We start from the raw sequence: 16,821 nt of genomic DNA, 5'->3' as shown, positions 1-16,821 counted from the left end.
GCCTTTGTTCATCTTGATGAGTGTTAGCCTGTCGGCACTGTCGGTTGACAAGCGGCTACGCTTATCTGTGATGATTCCCCCAGCCGCACTAAACACCCTCTCCGACAAGACGCTAGCCGCAGGACAAGCAAGCACCTCCAGGGCATACAGCGCTAGTTCAGGCCACGTGTCCAGCTTCGACACCCAGTAGTTGTAGGGGGCAGAGGCGTCACCAAGGATGGTCGTGCGATCCGCTACGTACTCCCTCACCATCCTTTTACAGTGCTCCCGCCGACTCAGCCTTGACTGGGGAGCGGTGACACAGTCTTGGTGGGGAGCCATAAAGCCTGCCAGGCCCTTAAAGACTGTTGCACTGCCTGGGATGTACATGCTGCTCGATCTACGCACATCCCCTGCTACCTTGCCCTCGGTACTGCGCCTTCTGCCACTAGCGCTGTCGGCTGGGAATTTTACCATCAGCTTGTCCGCAAGGGTCCTGTGGTATAGCAACACTCTCGAACCCCTTTCCTCTTCGGGAATCAGAGTGGGCAGGTTCTCCTTATACCGTGGATCGAGCAGTGTGTACACCCAGTAATCCGTCGTGGCCAGAATGCGTGCAACGCGAGGGTCACGAGAAAGGCATCCTAACATGAAGTCAGCCATGTGTGCCAGGGTACCTGTACGCAACACATGGCTGTCGTCACTAGGAAGATCACTTTCAGGATCCTCCTCCTCCTCCTCCTCCTCCTCCTCAGGCCATACACGCTGAAAGGATGACAGGCAATCAGCCGGTGTACCGTCAGCAGCGGCCCAAGCTGTCTCTTCCCCCTCCTCCTCATCCTCCTCATGCTCCTCCTCCTCCTGTACGCGCTGAGAAATAGACAGGAGGGTGCCCTGACTATCCAGCGGCATACTGTCTTCCCCCGCCCCCGTTTCCGAGCGCAAAGCAGCTGCCTTTATGGTTTGCAGGGAATTTCTCAAGATGCATAGCAGAGGAATGGTGACGCTAATGATTGTAGCATCGCCGCTCACCACCTGGGTAGACTCCTCAAAATTACCAAGGACATGGCAGGATGTCTGCCAACCAGGCCCACTCTTCTGAAAGGAATTGAGGAGGCTGACTCCCACTGCGCCGCCCATGTTGGAGTTGGTATTCGACTATAGCTCTACGTTGTTCATAGAGCCTGGCCAACATGTGGAGCGTAGAGTTCCACCGTGTGGGCACGTCGCACAGCAGTCGGTGCACTGGCAGCTTAAAGTGATGTTGCAGGGTGCGCAGGGTGGCAGCGTCCGTGTGGGACTTGCAAAAATGTGCACAGAGCCGGCGCGCCTTTACGAGCAGGTCTGACAAGCGTGGGTAGCTTTTCAGAAAGCGCTGAACCACCAAATTAAAGACGTGGGCCAGGCATGGCACGTGCCTGAGGCTGCCGAGCTGCAGAGCCGCCACCAGGTTACGGCCGTTGTCACACACGACCATGCCCGGTTGGAGGCTCAGCGGCGCAAGCCAGCGGTCGGTCTGCTGTGTCAGACCCTGCAGCAGTTCGTGGGCCGTGTGCCTCTTATGGCCTAAGCTGAGTAGTTTCAGCACGGCCTGCTGACGCTTGCCCACCGCTGTGCTGCCACACCGCGCGACACCAACTGCTGGCGACATGCTGCTGCTAACACATCTTGATTGCGAGACAGAGGAGGAGGAGGAGGAGGAGGGTGCTTTAGTGGAGGAAGCATACACCTCCGCAGATACCACCACCGAGCTGGGGCCCGCAATTCTGGGGGTGGGTAGGACGTGAGCGGTCCCAGGCTCTGACTCTGTCCCAGCCTCCACTAAATTCACCCAATGTGCCGTCAGGGAGATGTAGTGGCCCTGCCCGCCTGTGCTTGTCCACGTGTCCGTAGTTAAGTGGACCGTGGCAGTAACCGCGTTGGTGAGGGCGCGTACAATGTTGCGGGAGACGTGGTCATGCAGGGCTGGGACGGCACATCGGGAAAAGTAGTGGCGACTGGGAACTGAGTAGCGCGGGGCCGCCGCCTCCATGATACTATTGAAGGACTCCGTTTCCACAACCCTATACGGCAGCATCTCAAGGCTGATGAATTTTGCTATGCGGACGGTTAACGTTTGAGCGTGCGGGTGCGTGGCGGCGTACTTGCGCTTGCGCTCCAACAGTTGCGCAAGCGACGGCTGGACGGTGCGCTGAACTACACTGCTGGATGGGGCCGAGGACAGCGAAGGTGAGGGTGTGGGTGCAGGCCAGGAGACGGTAGTGCCTGTGTCCTGAGAGGGGGGTTGCATCTCAGTGGCAGGTTGGGGCACAGGGGGAGAGGCAGGGGTGCAAACCGGAGGCGCTGAACGGCCTTCGTCCCACCTTGCGGGGTGCTTGGCCATCATATGTCTGCGCATGGTGGTGGTGGTGAGGCTGTTGGTGTTGGCTCCCCGGCTGAGCTTTGCGCGACAAAGGTTGCACACCACTGTTCGTCGGTCGTCAGGCGTCTCTGTGAAAAACTGCCAGACCTTAGAGCACCTCGGCCTCTGCAGGGTGGCATGGCGCGAGGGGGCCCTTTGGGAAACAGTTGGTGGATTATTCGGTCTGGCCCTGCCTCTACCCCTGGCCACCGCACTGCCTCTTGCAACCTGCCCTGCTGATGCCCTTGACTCCCCCTCTGAAGACCTGTCCTCCTGAGTAAGCGTTGCACACCAGGTGGGGTCAGTCACCTCATCGTCCTGCTGCTCTTCCTCCGAATCCTCTGTGCGCTGCTCCCTCGGACTTACTGCCCTTACTACTACCTCACTGCAAGACAACTGTGTCTGATCGTCATCGTCCTCCTCACCCACAGAAAGTTGTTGAGACAGTTGGCGGAAGTCCCCAGCCTCTTCCCCCGGACCCCGGGAACTTTCGAATGGTTGGGCATCAGTGACGATAAACTCCTCTGGTGGGAGAGGAACCGCTGCTGCCCAATCTAAGCAGGGGCCCGAGAACAGTTCCTGGGAGTGCTCCCGCTCCTGAGCAGGTGTTATTGTAGTGGAGTGAGGAGGCTGGGAGGAAGGAGGAGCAGCAGACAGAGGATTCGGATTGGCAGCAGTGGACGGCGCAGAACTGCGGGTAGACGATAGGTTGCTCGAAGCGCTTTCTGCCATCCAGGACAGGACCTGCTCACGCGTGGACCCATTAATTGGGCGATGAATGTGGGGACGCCAGAAACGTGCCTCTCTCCTAATCGCGCAGCAGTCGGCTGCGACACACCTGGATCAGGAGCTTGGCCTGTGCCCACACCCTGACTTGGCCCTCCGCGTCCTCGGCCGCGTCCACGTCCTCTAGGCCTACCCCTACCCCTCAGCATGCTGTATTACCAGTGATTTGATTTCACAGGCAGGAAATAAATTGGCGCAAGACTGCAGGCCAAATATAATTTTTTCCCTTTTTTGAAAACGAAAGGCCCCACTGCCTCTAGTGAATGAATAATCTAAGTTTAATAATTGTGCTGTTTTCCTGCTAATGTGTCACAGAACGTGAGGGTAGCAGAGTTATTAACTGTGGCAGAGCAGGTATTTTTTTTCCCAATTAAGGAAAGCAAATGGCGAAGCCAGGAGTAAAACGTAGCTGGGTGCGTATGATTTTTAAAGGTGTCACACGCAGCCGACACGTGTCCACCGCCCATAGGACGGACAGAGGCCGGACAAATAGAATTATTTTCCGTTTTTTGGCACCAAAAGGCAGCACTGCGTATATTCAATGAACATGAGAAGTTTAATAACTGTGCTGTGTCCCTGCTAATGTGTCACAGAACGTGAGGGTAGCAGAGTTATTAACTGTGGCAGAGCAGGTATTTTTTTTCCCAATTAAGGAAAGCAAATGGCGAAGCCAGGAGTAAAACGTAGCTGGGTGCGTATGATTTTTAAAGGTGTCACACGCAGCCGACACGTGTCCACCGCCCTTAGGACGGACAGAGGCCGGACAAATAGAATTATTTTCCGTTTTTTGGCACCAAAAGGCAGCACTGCGTATATTCTATGAACATGAGAAGTTTAATAACTGTGCTGTGTCCCTGCTAATGTGTCACAGAACGTGAAGGTAGCAGAGTTATTAACTGTGGCAGAGCAGGTATTTTTTTTCCCAATTAAGGAAAGCAAATGGCGAAGCCAGGAGTAAAACGTAGCTGGGTGCGTATGATTTTTAAAGGTGTCACACGAAGCCGACACGTGTCCACCGCCCTTAGGACGGACAGAGGCCGGACAAATAGATTTGTTTTCACTTGTTTTTCCACCAAAAGGCAGCACTGCGTATATTCAATGAATAATAACTGTGTTGTGGCCCTGCCTATACAATTCTTTCCCTGCAGTATCAATGGAGGGTGCAATGCTCTGCAGAAGCGATTTTGAGAAGCAAAAAAAAATGCAGCACAGCTAACAGCAGCCTGGACAGTACTGCACACGGATAAATATGGCCCTAGAAAGGACCGTTGAGGTTCTTGAAGGCTACACTCACTCCTAACACTCTCCCTGCCTATGCAGCACTTCTGTCCCTAATGCCAGGTGCAACGGTCTGCAGAGGCGATTTTGAGGGAAAAAAAATTGCCACTGCTAACAGCAGCCAACACACAGCTATCAGTGGCCCTAATAAGGACCTTTGGGGGGTCTTGAAGCCTACACTAACTACCAATTCTTTCCCTACAGCAGCTCCGGTACAAACAGCACTGTCCCTCATCTAACTCACACCGCATCTGAGGCGAACCGCGGGAGGGGCCGACTTTTATGTTCGGGTGACACCTGATCTTCCCAGCCACTCACAGCAGGGGGGTGGTATAGGGCTTGAACGTCACAGGGGGAAGTTGTAATGCCTTCCCTGTCTTTCAATTGGCCAGAAAAGCGCGCTAACGTCTCAGGGAAGGAAGTGAAAATAACCAGAACACCGCATGGTGTTCGTTACGAATAACGAACATCCCGAACACCCTAATATTCGCACGAATATCAAGCTCGGAAGAACACGTTCGCTCATCTCTAATTAAAACTATTATTTTTTTCATGCAGTGAGACATTTTGCCAATGCCATAACTGTGACTTTTCTGGCCCTGCCACGTTTTCAGAATAGTGTCCAGCCAAGTCAAGGTCATTATATCACATTCTTTTTAATTTTGTTTTTGCAATTGTTTTTAATTTTCATGTTACTATATGTATCTATTTTAAGATTTCAGGATTTGTTTTATATATAGATCGTGACATCAAATAAAAAAAAAAAAATCACCAAAAATTCTTAAAATATGTTCACAGTTAGAAAAAAAGTTACTTACTAGAGATGAGCGAACGCGTTCGTCCGAGCTTGATATTCGTGCGAATATTAGGGTGTTCGGGATGTTCGTTATTCGTGACGAACACCATGCGGTGTTCTGGTTACTTTCACTTCCTTCCCTGAGACGTTAGCGCGCTTTTCTGGCCAATTGAAAGACAGGGAAGGCATTACAACTTCCCCCTGCAACGTTTAAGCCCTATACCACCCCCCTGCTGTGAGTGGCTGGCGAGATCAGGTGTTCGCCTAATATAAAAGTCGGCCCCTCCCGCGGCTCGCCTCAGATGCGGTGTGAGTTAGATGAGGGACAGTGCTGTTTATACCGGAGCTGCTGTAGGGAAAGAATTGGTAGTTAGTGTAGGCTTCAAGACCCCCCAAAGGTCCTTATTAGGGCCACTGATAGCTGTGTGTTGGCTGCTGTTAGCAGTGGGATTTTTTTTTTTCTCTCAAAATCGCCTCTGCAGACCGTTGCACCTGGCATTAGGGACAGAAGTGCTGCATAGGCAGGGAGAGTGTTAGGAGTGAGTGTAGCCTTCAAGAACCTCAACGGTCCTTTCTAGGGCCATATTTATCCGTGTGCAGTACTGTCCAGGCTGCTGTTGGCTGTGCTGCATTTTTTTTGGGCTTCTCAAAATCGCCTCTGCAGAGCATTGCACCCTCCATTGATACTGCAGGGAAAGAATTGTATAGGCAGGGCCACAACACAGTTATTATTCATAGAATATACGCAGTGCTGCCTGTTGGTGGGAAAAAACTGAAAACAAATCTATTTGTCCAGCCTGTGTCCGTCCTTACGCCTGTGTAGACGTGTGAGCTGCGTGAAAAACATTGCTAAATCATACGCAGCCAGCTACGCTTTACTGCTGTGTTCGCCATTTGCTTTCCTTAATTGGGAAAAAAAATACCTGCTCTCCAAGAGTTATAATAACTCTGCTACCCTCACGTTCTGTGACACATAAGCAGGGACACAGCGCAGTTATTAAACTTCGCAGGTTCATTGAATATACGCAGTGCTGCCTGTTGGTGGGAAAAAACTGAAAACAAATCTATTTGTCCAGCCTGTGTCCGTCCTTACGCCTGTGGAGACGTGTGAGCTGCGTGAAAAACATTGCTAAATCATACGCAGCCAGCTACGCTTTACTGCTGTGTTCGCCATTTGCTTTCCTTAATTGGGAAAAAAAATACCTGCTCTCCAAGAGTTATAATAACTCTGCTACCCTCACGTTCTGTGACACATAAGCAGGGACACAGCGCAGTTATTAAACTTCGCAGGTTCATTGAATATACGCAGTGCTGCCTGTTGGTGGGAAAAAACTGAAAACAAATCTATTTGTCCAGCCTGTGTCCGTCCTTACGCCTGTGGAGACGTGTGAGCTGCGTGAAAAACATTGCTAAATCATACGCAGCCAGCTACGCTTTACTGCTGTGTTCGCCATTTGCTTTCCTTAATTGGGAAAAAAAATACCTGCTCTCCAAGAGTTATAATAACTCTGCTACCCTCACGTTCTGTGACACATAAGCAGGGACACAGCGCAGTTATTAAACTTCGCAGGTTCATTGAATATACGCAGTGCTGCCTGTTGGTGGGAAAAAACTGAAAACAAATCTATTTGTCCAGCCTCTGTCCGTCCTAAGGGCGGTGGAGACGTGTGAGCTGCGTGAAAAACATTGCTAAATCATACGCAGCCAGCTACGCTTTACTGCTGTGTTCGCCATTTGCTTTCCTTAATTGGGAAAAAAAATACCTGCTCTCCAAGAGTTATAATAACTCTGCTACCCTCACGTTCTGTGACACATAAGCAGGGACACAGCGCAGTTATTAAACTTCGCAGGTTCATTGAATATACGCAGTGCTGCCTGTTGGTGGGAAAAAACTGAAAACAAATCTATTTGTCCAGCCTCTGTCCGTCCTAAGGGCGGTGGACACGTGTGAGCTGCGTGAAAAACATTGCTAAATCATACGCACCCAGCTACGCTTTACTGCTGGGTTCGCCATTTGCTTTCCTTAATTGGGAAAAAAAAATACCTGCTCTGCCACAGTTAATAACGCTGCTACCCTCACGTTCTGTGACACATAAGCAGGGACACAGCACAGTTATTAAACTTTGATAATTCATTCACTAGAGGCAGTGGGGCCTTTCGTTTTCCAAAAAGGGCAAAAATTATATTTGGCCTGCAGTCTTGCGCCAATTTATTTCCTGCCTGGGAAATCTAATCACTGGTAATACAGCATGCTGAGGGGTAGGGGTAAGCCTAGAGGACGTGGACGTGGACGTGGCCGAGGACGCGGAGGGCCAAGTGAGGGTGTGGGCACAGGCCAAGCTCCTGATCCAGGTGTGTCGCAGCTGTCTGCTGCGCGATTAGGAGAGAGGCACGTTTCTGGCGTCCCCACATTCATCGCCCAATTAATGGGTCCACGCGGGAGACGGTTATTAGAAAATGAGCAGTGTGAGCAGGTCCTGTCCTGGATGGCAGAAAGTGCTTCGAGCAACCTATCGTCTACCCGCAGTTCTGCGCCGTCCACTGCTGCCAATCCGAATCCTCTGTCTGCTGCTCCTCCTTCCTCCCAGCCTCCTCACTCCACTACAATGACACCTGCTCAGGAGCGGGAACACTCCCAGGAACTGTTCTCGGGCCCCTGCTTAGATTGGGCAGCAGCGGTTCCTCTCCCACCAGAGGAGTTTATCGTCACTGATGCCCAACCATTCGAAAGTTCCCGGGGTCCGGGGGAAGAGGCTGGGGACTTCCGCCAACTGTCTCAACAACTTTCTGTGGGTGAGGAGGACGATGACGATCAGACACAGTTGTCTTGCAGTGAGGTAGTAGTAAGGGCAGTAAGTCCCAGGGAGCAGCGCACAGAGGATTCGGAGGAAGAGCAGCAGGACGATGAGGTGACTGACCCCACCTGGTGTGCAACGCTTACTCAGGAGGACAGGTCTTCAGAGGGGGAGTCAAGGGCATCAGCAGGGCAGGTTGCAAGAGGCAGTGCGGTGGCCAGGGGTAGAGGCAGGGCCAGACCGAATAATCCACCAAGTGTTTCCCAAAGCGCCCCCTCGCGCCATGCCACCCTGCGTAGGCCGAGGTGCTCTAAGGTCTGGCAGTTTTTCACAGAGACGCCTGACGACCGACGAACAGTGGTGTGCAACCTTTGTCGCGCAAAGCTCAGCCGGGGAGCCAACACCAACAGCCTCACCACCACCACCATGCGCAGACATATGATGGCCAAGCACCCCGCAAGGTGGGACAAAGGCCGTTCACCGTCTCCGGTTTGCACCCCTGCCTCTCCCCCTGTGCCCCAACCTGCCACTGAGATGCAACCCCCCTCTCAGGACACAGGCACTACCGCCTCATGGCCTGCACCCACACCCTCATCTCCGCTGTCCTCGGCCCCATCCAGCAGTGTAGTTCAGCGCACCGTTCAGCCGTCGCTTGCGCAAGTGTTCGAGCGCAAGCGCAAGTACGCCGCCACGCACCCGCACGCTCAAACGTTAACCGTCCGCATCGCAAAATTCATCAGCCTTGAGATGCTGCCGTATAGGGTTGTGGAAACGGAGTCCTTCAAAAGTATCATGGAGGCGGCGGCCCCGCGCTACTCAGTTCCCAGTCGCCACTACTTTTCCCGATGTGCCGTCCCAGCCCTGCACGACCACGTCTCCCGCAACATTGTGCGCGCCCTCACCAACGCGGTTACTGCCACGGTCCACTTAACTACGGACACGTGGACAAGCACAGGCGGGCAGGGCCACTACATCTCCCTGACGGCACATTGGGTGAATTTAGTGGAGGCTGGGACAGAGTCAGAGCCTGGGACCGCTCACGTCCTACCCACCCCCAGAATTGCGGGCCCCAGCTCGGTGCTGGTATCTGCGGAGGTGTATGCTTCCTCCACTAAAGCACCCTCCTCCTCCTCCTCCTCCTCTGTCTCACAATCAAGATGTGTTAGCAGCAGCATGTCGCCAGCAGTCGGTGTCGCGCGGTGTGGCAGCACAGCGGTGGGCAAGCGTCAGCAGGCCGTGCTGAAACTACTCAGCTTAGGCGATAAGAGGCACACGGCCCACGAACTGCTGCAGGGTCTGACACAGCAGACCGACCGCTGGCTTGCGCCGCTGAGCCTCCAACCGGGCATGGTCGTGTGTGACAACGGCCGTAACCTGGTGGCGGCTCTGCAGCTTGGCAGCCTCACGCACGTGCCATGCCTGGCCCACGTCTTTAATTTGGTGGTTCAGCGGTTTCTGAAAAGCTACCCACGCTTGTCAGACCTGCTCGTAAAGGCGCGCCGGCTCTGCGCACATTTCCGCAAGTCCCACACGGACGCTGCCACCCTGCGCACCCTGCAACATCACTTTAAGCTGCCAGTGCACCGACTGCTGTGCGACGTGCCCACACGGTGGAACTCTACGCTCCACATGTTGGCCAGGCTCTATGAACAACGGAGAGCTATAGTCGAATACCAACTCCAACATGGGCGGCGCAGTGGGAGTCAGCCTCCTCAATTCCTTTCAGAAGAGTGGGCCTGGTTGGCAGACATCTGCCATGTCCTTGGTAATTTTGAGGAGTCTACCCAGGTGGTGAGCGGCGATGCTACAATCATTAGCGTCACCATTCCTCTGCTATGCATCTTGAGAAATTCCCTGCAAACCATAAAGGCAGCTGCTTTGCGCTCGGAAACGGGGGCGGGGGAAGACAGTATGCCGCTGGATAGTCAGGGCACCCTCCTGTCTATTTCTCAGCGCGTACAGGAGGAGGAGGAGGAGCATGAGGAGGATGAGGAGGAGGGGGAAGAGACAGCTTGGCCCGCTGCTGACGGTACACCGGCTGATTGCCTGTCATCCTTTCAGCGTGTATGGCCTGAGGAGGAGGAGGAGGAGGAGGAGGATCCTGAAAGTGATCTTCCTAGTGAAGACAGCCATGTGTTGCGTACAGGTACCCTGGCACACATGGCTGACTTCATGTTAGGATGCCTTTCTCGTGACCCTCGCGTTGCACGCATTCTGGCCACGACGGATTACTGGGTGTACACACTGCTCGATCCACGGTATAAGGAGAACCTGCCCACTCTGATTCCCGAAGAGGAAAGGGGTTCGAGAGTGTTGCTATACCACAGGACCCTTGCGGACAAGCTGATGGTAAAATTCCCAGCCGACAGCGCTAGTGGCAGAAGGCGCAGTTCCGAGGGCCATGTTGCAGGGGATGTGCGTAGATCGAGCAGCATGTACATCCCAGGCAGTGCAACAGTCTTTAAGGGCCTGGCCAGCTTTATGGCTCCCCACCAAGACTGTGTCACCGCTCCCCAGTCACGGCTGAGTCGGCGGGAGCACTGCAAAAGGATGGTGAGGGAGTACGTAGCGGATCGCACGACCATCCTTGGTGACGCCTCTGCCCCCTACAACTACTGGGTGTCGAAGCTGGACACGTGGCCTGAACTAGCCCTGTATGCCCTTGAGGTGCTTGCTTGTCCTGCGGCTAGCGTGTTGTCGGAGAGGGTGTTTAGTGCGGCTGGGGGAATCATCACAGATAAGCGTAGCCGCTTGTCAACCGACAGTGCCGACAGGCTAACACTCATCAAGATGAACAAAGGCTGGATTTCCCCAGACTTCTGTTCTCCACCAGCGGACAGCAGCGATACGTAAGCAATACGTAGGCTGCACCCGCGGATGGAAGCTACGTTCTCTCTCACCATCCAAAACGGGGACATTTCTGCTTCATCAATCTGTGTCTAATATTCCTCCTCCTCCTCCTCCTGCTCCACCTCCTGAAACCTCACGTAATCACGCTGAACGGGCAATTTTTCTTAGGGCCACAAGGCTCACTCAAATAATTTTTCAGAACAATTTTTATAAGTTTCAATGCGCTTAAAAGCATTGGAACTTTAACTTGAACCAATTTTTCGTTACACTGGGCTGCCTCCAGGCCTAGTTACCACTTAAGCCACATTAACCAAAGCGATTAATGGGTTTCACCTGCCCTCTTGGCTGGCCATGGCCAATTTTTGGGATGTACATTAGTACTGTTGATACAGCAATTTGTGTGGGCCCTCGCCTACAGTGTAATCAAATTAATTTTTAGCCCACCTGCATTACAGCTGACGTTACCTCAGCTGTGTTGGGCAATGCAATGGGATATTTCTGTGTACCGCCGGTGGCTTCCTGGCACCCACCCAGGCAGTGGGTCCACAGGGAGTTAAACCTACATGTGTCCACTTGTAAAGAATCCCAGTCTGACTGGAGCATGCAGTGTGGGCCGAAGCCCACCTGTATTACGCACGACATTACTACCTCAGCTGTGTTGGGCAATGCAATGGGATATTTTTGTGTACCGCCGGTGGGTTCCAGGGAGCCACCCATGCTGTGGGTCCACAGGGAGTTAAACCTACATGTGTCCACTTGTAAAGAATCCCAGTCTGACTGGGGCATGCAGTGTGGGCCGAAGCCCACCTGTATTACGCACGACATTACTACCTCAGCTGTGTTGGGCAATGCAATGGGATATTTTTGTGTACCGCTGGTGGGTTCCAGGGAGCCACCCATGCTGTGGGTCCACAGGGAGTTAAACCTACATGTGTCCACTTGTAAAGAATCCCAGTCTGACTGGGGCATGCAGTGTGGGCCGAAGCCCACCTGTATTACGCACGACATTACTACCTCAGCTGTGTTGGGCAATGCAATGGGATATTTCTATGTACCGCCGGTGGCTTCCTGGCACCCACCCAGGCAGTGGGTCCACAGGGAGTTAAACCTACATGTGTCCACTTGTAAAGAATCCCAGTCTGACTGGGGCATGCAGTGTGGGCCGAAGCCCACCTGTATTACGCACGACATTACTACCTCAGCTGTGTTGGGCAATGCAATGGGATATTTCTATGTACCGCCGGTGGCTTCCTGGCACCCACCCAGGCAGTGGGTCCACAGGGAGTTAAACCTACATGTGTCCACTTGTAAAGAATCCCAGTCTGACTGGGGCATGCAGTGTGGGCCGAAGCACACCTGTATTACGCACAACATTACTACCTCAGCTGTGTTGGGCAATGCAATGGGATATTTTTGTGTACCGCCGGTGGGTTCCAGGGAGCCACCCATGCTGTGGGTCGACAGGGACTTCACAATAGGGAGTTGTACCTGCCTGTGTCTATGAATTAAAAAGCCCGGTCTGACTGGGGCATGCAGACACCTTGACAGAATGAATAGTGTGTGGCACATAGGTTCCCCATTGCTATGCCCACGTGTGCAGCTCCAGATGGCGGTGGCACAGGATTCTATTTCTCATTGCTTCTGTACAGCATTGTGGGCTATCGCTCCGCCACTTTTAAAGAGGGTCGCTGCCTAGCCGTGCCAACCTCTGCAGTGTATGCCTGCGGTCCCTCGTCATGGCAGACGCAATTCTAAATAGACATGAGCGTGGTGTGGCATGAGGGCAGCTGAAGGCTGCGCAGGGACACTTTGGTGTGCGCTGTGGGGGGGAGGGGGTGCGGTTGGGCAGCATGTAACTCAGGAGAAGTGGCAGTGGAGTGTCATGCAGGCAGTGATTGTGCTTTGTTGGAGGTAGTGTGGTGCTTAGCAAAGGTATGCCATGCTAATGAGCGCTTTTCAGAAGTAAAAGTTGTTGGGAGGGGGGGGGGGCCCACTCTTGCCGGTATTGTGGCTTAATAGTGGGACCTGTGAACTTAGGATGCAGCCCAACATGTAGCCCCTCGCCTGCCCTATCCGTCACTGTGTCATTCCCATCACTTTCCTGAATTGCCCAGATTTTCACACATCAAAACCTTAGCGAGCATCGGCAAAATACAAAAATGTTCTGGTCGCCCATTGACTTCAATGGGGTTCGTTGTTCGAAACGAACCCTCGAGCATCACGGGAAGTTCGTTACGAATAACGAACACCCGAACATTTTGGTGTTCGCTCATCTCTATTACTTACATAAGTATAGCTCTGTAAAATGGCTCCCCATACTCAGCCACACCACCAAGGATGTTACAGAATTAAACCTCATCGTGTGACTCAGCTGCAGACTGTGCCAGAAATATCCATATGTTCCAATGCAAACCCAGTGTGTTTTAGACTGGGACACTGATTGCATTACAAGCTATATGTTCCACCATTGGAACTATGCAATATTTTCCTCTGTATGCATTTCACTGTAAAAGTATTTTTACTTCTCAGTTGAGATAAATAAGCTTTTCAAAGATTCAGTTCAGACAATTCACCACATTTCGTCAAAAAGTTTGGTTCTGTCTGAATTAGTTCAAACTCAGCCAGAAGTTCATAAAACCCCCTAAAACTAGTATTGAACACTGTTTAAGAATGTGGTGGCCCTTCTTCAATGGTTGTAGCAGTCTTGTCTTGCAAGGTTAACAACTGCATGAAAGATGTTGTCTTTGGTCAGATTTGAACTTAGGAATCCAGCACTGCAAGGCAACAGTTTTAATCACCAAGCTACCATGCTCCTCCTACTTTAGAGGAGGAGGAGAAGAAGGAGAACAAGAAGAAGTAACCCAGAGAGAACACACAAACTCCATGCAGCTCTTGTGCTTGGTCAGATTATGACTCCAGCATAGTAAGACAACATTGCTAACCACTAAACTATCATGCTTCTTCTTCCTTCCACAAAAGAGGAGAATAAGGAGAAAAGAAAGAAGAAGAAACATAAAGAGAACATACAAACTCAATGCCGATATTGTCCTTGGTCAAGTCTGAACGTAGGACTCAGTCACTGCAAGGCAACAGTGCTAACCACTGAGCTATATCCATTGAAGAAAGACCACCACTACCATTTCAGGGCTCTTAGTGATCACTACTAGTTTTAGCCGTTTTTATGAACCTCCACTTCAGCAAAAACAAAGCACCTGAGGTTTGGGTTTTAGCTGAACTGAACTTTTAGTAAAGTTTGACCAGAATTCGGGTTCTACAGGTTTGGTTTGCTCAACTTTCCTCCTCAGGAAGGGGAAATGAATTTTTTACTCCTTAAAATACCCTGAGTACAATAAAGTTTTGGTTCTTGGATATATTAAGATGCCATCATCTGGGACCTATCACGGATTTTCTTGGACATTCTGGGAGGTGAGTAGTTTGGGAGGTCCTCTCTCGCTCCCCCCCTCCAAGTAAGTGCACCCACTTATTTATTTAATATCCCCTTTGGTTATTGGGGATGACCACAGAGATATATTCCTTAGTAACGTGAGATGAGCGAGCCTACTCATTGAGGCCTTAGTCAGACGGGCGTTTTTTGCCGCGATTTGCGGATCGCATGACGCCCGCAAATCGCCCGAAAATCTGCTCCTAGCCGCGTTTCATTAGAAACGGGCCGGAGCTGTCCAGCGCATTGCATTCAATGGAGACGGCAATACAGCCGTCTCCATTGAAAGCAATGCGCTGCGGGCGAGCCCGGGATGAATTGTCGGTAAGGGCTTAAATATATAAGCCCTTACCTGCAATCCATCCTAAAATGTGTTAAAATAAAAAAAAATTGCATTCTCACCTTCTGCCTGCAGCTCCGGGCAGCCGTCCTGCAGTGGGTGTGAAGGGGGTGTGAGTCAGACCTGCCCCCTGATTGGCTCAGCGCTGAGCCAATCAGAGGCATGCCTCACTCACACCCATTCATGAATTCATGAATGGATGTGAGTCAGACCTGCCCCTGATTGGCTCAGCGCTGAGAGGCAGCAGTCACTCACCCATTCATGAATTCATGAATGGGTGTGTGAGTGAAACCGGCCTCTGATTGGTCAGGCTGTGACCAATCAGAGCAGATCATTCAGCAGGCGGGGATTTTAAAGCCCCGCCGGCTGAATAGTGCCGAGAAGCAGTTCAGGAGAACTGACAGCGGCCGCGGCTGGACTCCGGCTGCAGCGGAAAGGTGAGTATACAATTTTTTTTTATTTTAACACATTTTAGCATGAATTGCAGGGAAGGGTTTATATATTTAACCCCTTCCCGACAATTAACCCCGCGCACGCCGGCAGCCCATTGCTTTCAATGGAGCGGCTGTATTGCCGCTCCATTGAATTCAATGGGCAAACATCGTTCTTCTCTGCCACAGCTGTTACAGCTGTGGCAGAGAAGAATGATTTCTCTTCTATATGTTCTCAATGGGGTCGGCGCTGCTGCCGCCGGCCCCATTGAGCGCATATACAGAAGCGAACAGGAATCGCAGATCGCAGATAGGTGCGATCTGCGATTTTTTGTTCTATAATTTTTCGGACGAGCGCATAAAAAGCGCTCATGTGTCCGATACCATTGCGAAGCAATGGTTTTAAAAAATCGCCGGACGCATGCGCATGCGCAAATCGCGGCAAAAAACGCCCGTCTGACTAAGCCCTAAGGCAAAATACTCGAGCGAGTATTGCCATTTTCGAGTACATGCCCACTCATGAGAAAAGATTCGGGAGCCGGTGGGAGTGAGTTGTGGGAGTGAGCATGGGGGAGAGGGAGAGACTTCCCCCCCCCCCCCCGTTCCTCCTCGCTCCCCCCCCCCCCCCCCCCGCCGGCCCCCAAATCTTTTGGCACGAGCGGGCATGTACTCAAAAATGGCAATACTCGCTTGAATATTTTGCCTTAACGAGTACGCTCGCTTATCTCTATTAGTAACTAGAGATGAGCGAGCATATTCGCTAAGGCAAACTACTTGAGCAAGTAGTGCCTTATGCAAGTACCTACCCGCTCGTCTCTAAAGATTCGGGTGTTGGCGAGGGGCGGGGACCGGCGGGGGAGAGCGGGGAGGAATGGGGGGAGATCTCTCTCTCCCTCTCTTTCCCCCACTCTCCCCTGCTCACTCCCACAACTCACCGCTCTCCCCCGCCGGCACCCGAATCTTTAGAGACGAGTGGGCAGGTACTCGCATAAGGCACTACTCACCCGAGTAGTTTGCCTTAGCGAGTATGCTCGCTCATCTCTATTAGTAACCTGTCTCCTGTTTTGCTTCTTTTCTTCTCTGTAAAGAATATGTTTAATGCAAAAACTAGATTTATGCAAGAGGTCGTTTTCTGATGACACATCCCTTTCCGGCAGGTAGGAGCTATTGGATGGACATTACTTTTTACATACTAGTTAGAATTATAGGTCGAAATGTTGCAGCAAAAGTACTAAAAGGAAGTTAGAACATATTGTTTCAAGTGTCCTCACTCCATAAAGTCAAAACATTTAAATTAGATAGCTATAAATCAATGGAATATGTACTGGCACCGATTCAGTGACACGTATACATCGAATTACAAAGGAAAGGGCCTTCATAGAAATGTAAAATGAACCACGCACAACTAAAAATACAGCGATTCGTAGGCCTGTTTATGTTTTCTCTCCCTCATCTCTGACCTAATCAGTGGAGTTGCTGCGCCAACAATTCGCTTCAAAGTACATGATGCCTGTACATTGAAAACATCGCTGCCAAACTCATCCCGGAATCTCTATTTAAACTCCTTCTGTCTCATAGAAAATTCTTGTCACTCACCGGGCCACTATTACAAAGGAAGATGCCAAATTTTCTTTTCAGATGAAATTAAATAATGTAAATAATTGGAATACACTAGATCTATATTTTAAGTGCTTGCCAAATATGACTTCATTCTCCAAATGCT

This window comes from Eleutherodactylus coqui, chromosome 12, assembly GCF_035609145.1.
Source record: "Eleutherodactylus coqui strain aEleCoq1 chromosome 12, aEleCoq1.hap1, whole genome shotgun sequence".
Taxonomy (NCBI): Eukaryota; Metazoa; Chordata; class Amphibia; order Anura; family Eleutherodactylidae; genus Eleutherodactylus; species Eleutherodactylus coqui.
This window is presented reverse-complemented; position numbering follows the sequence as displayed.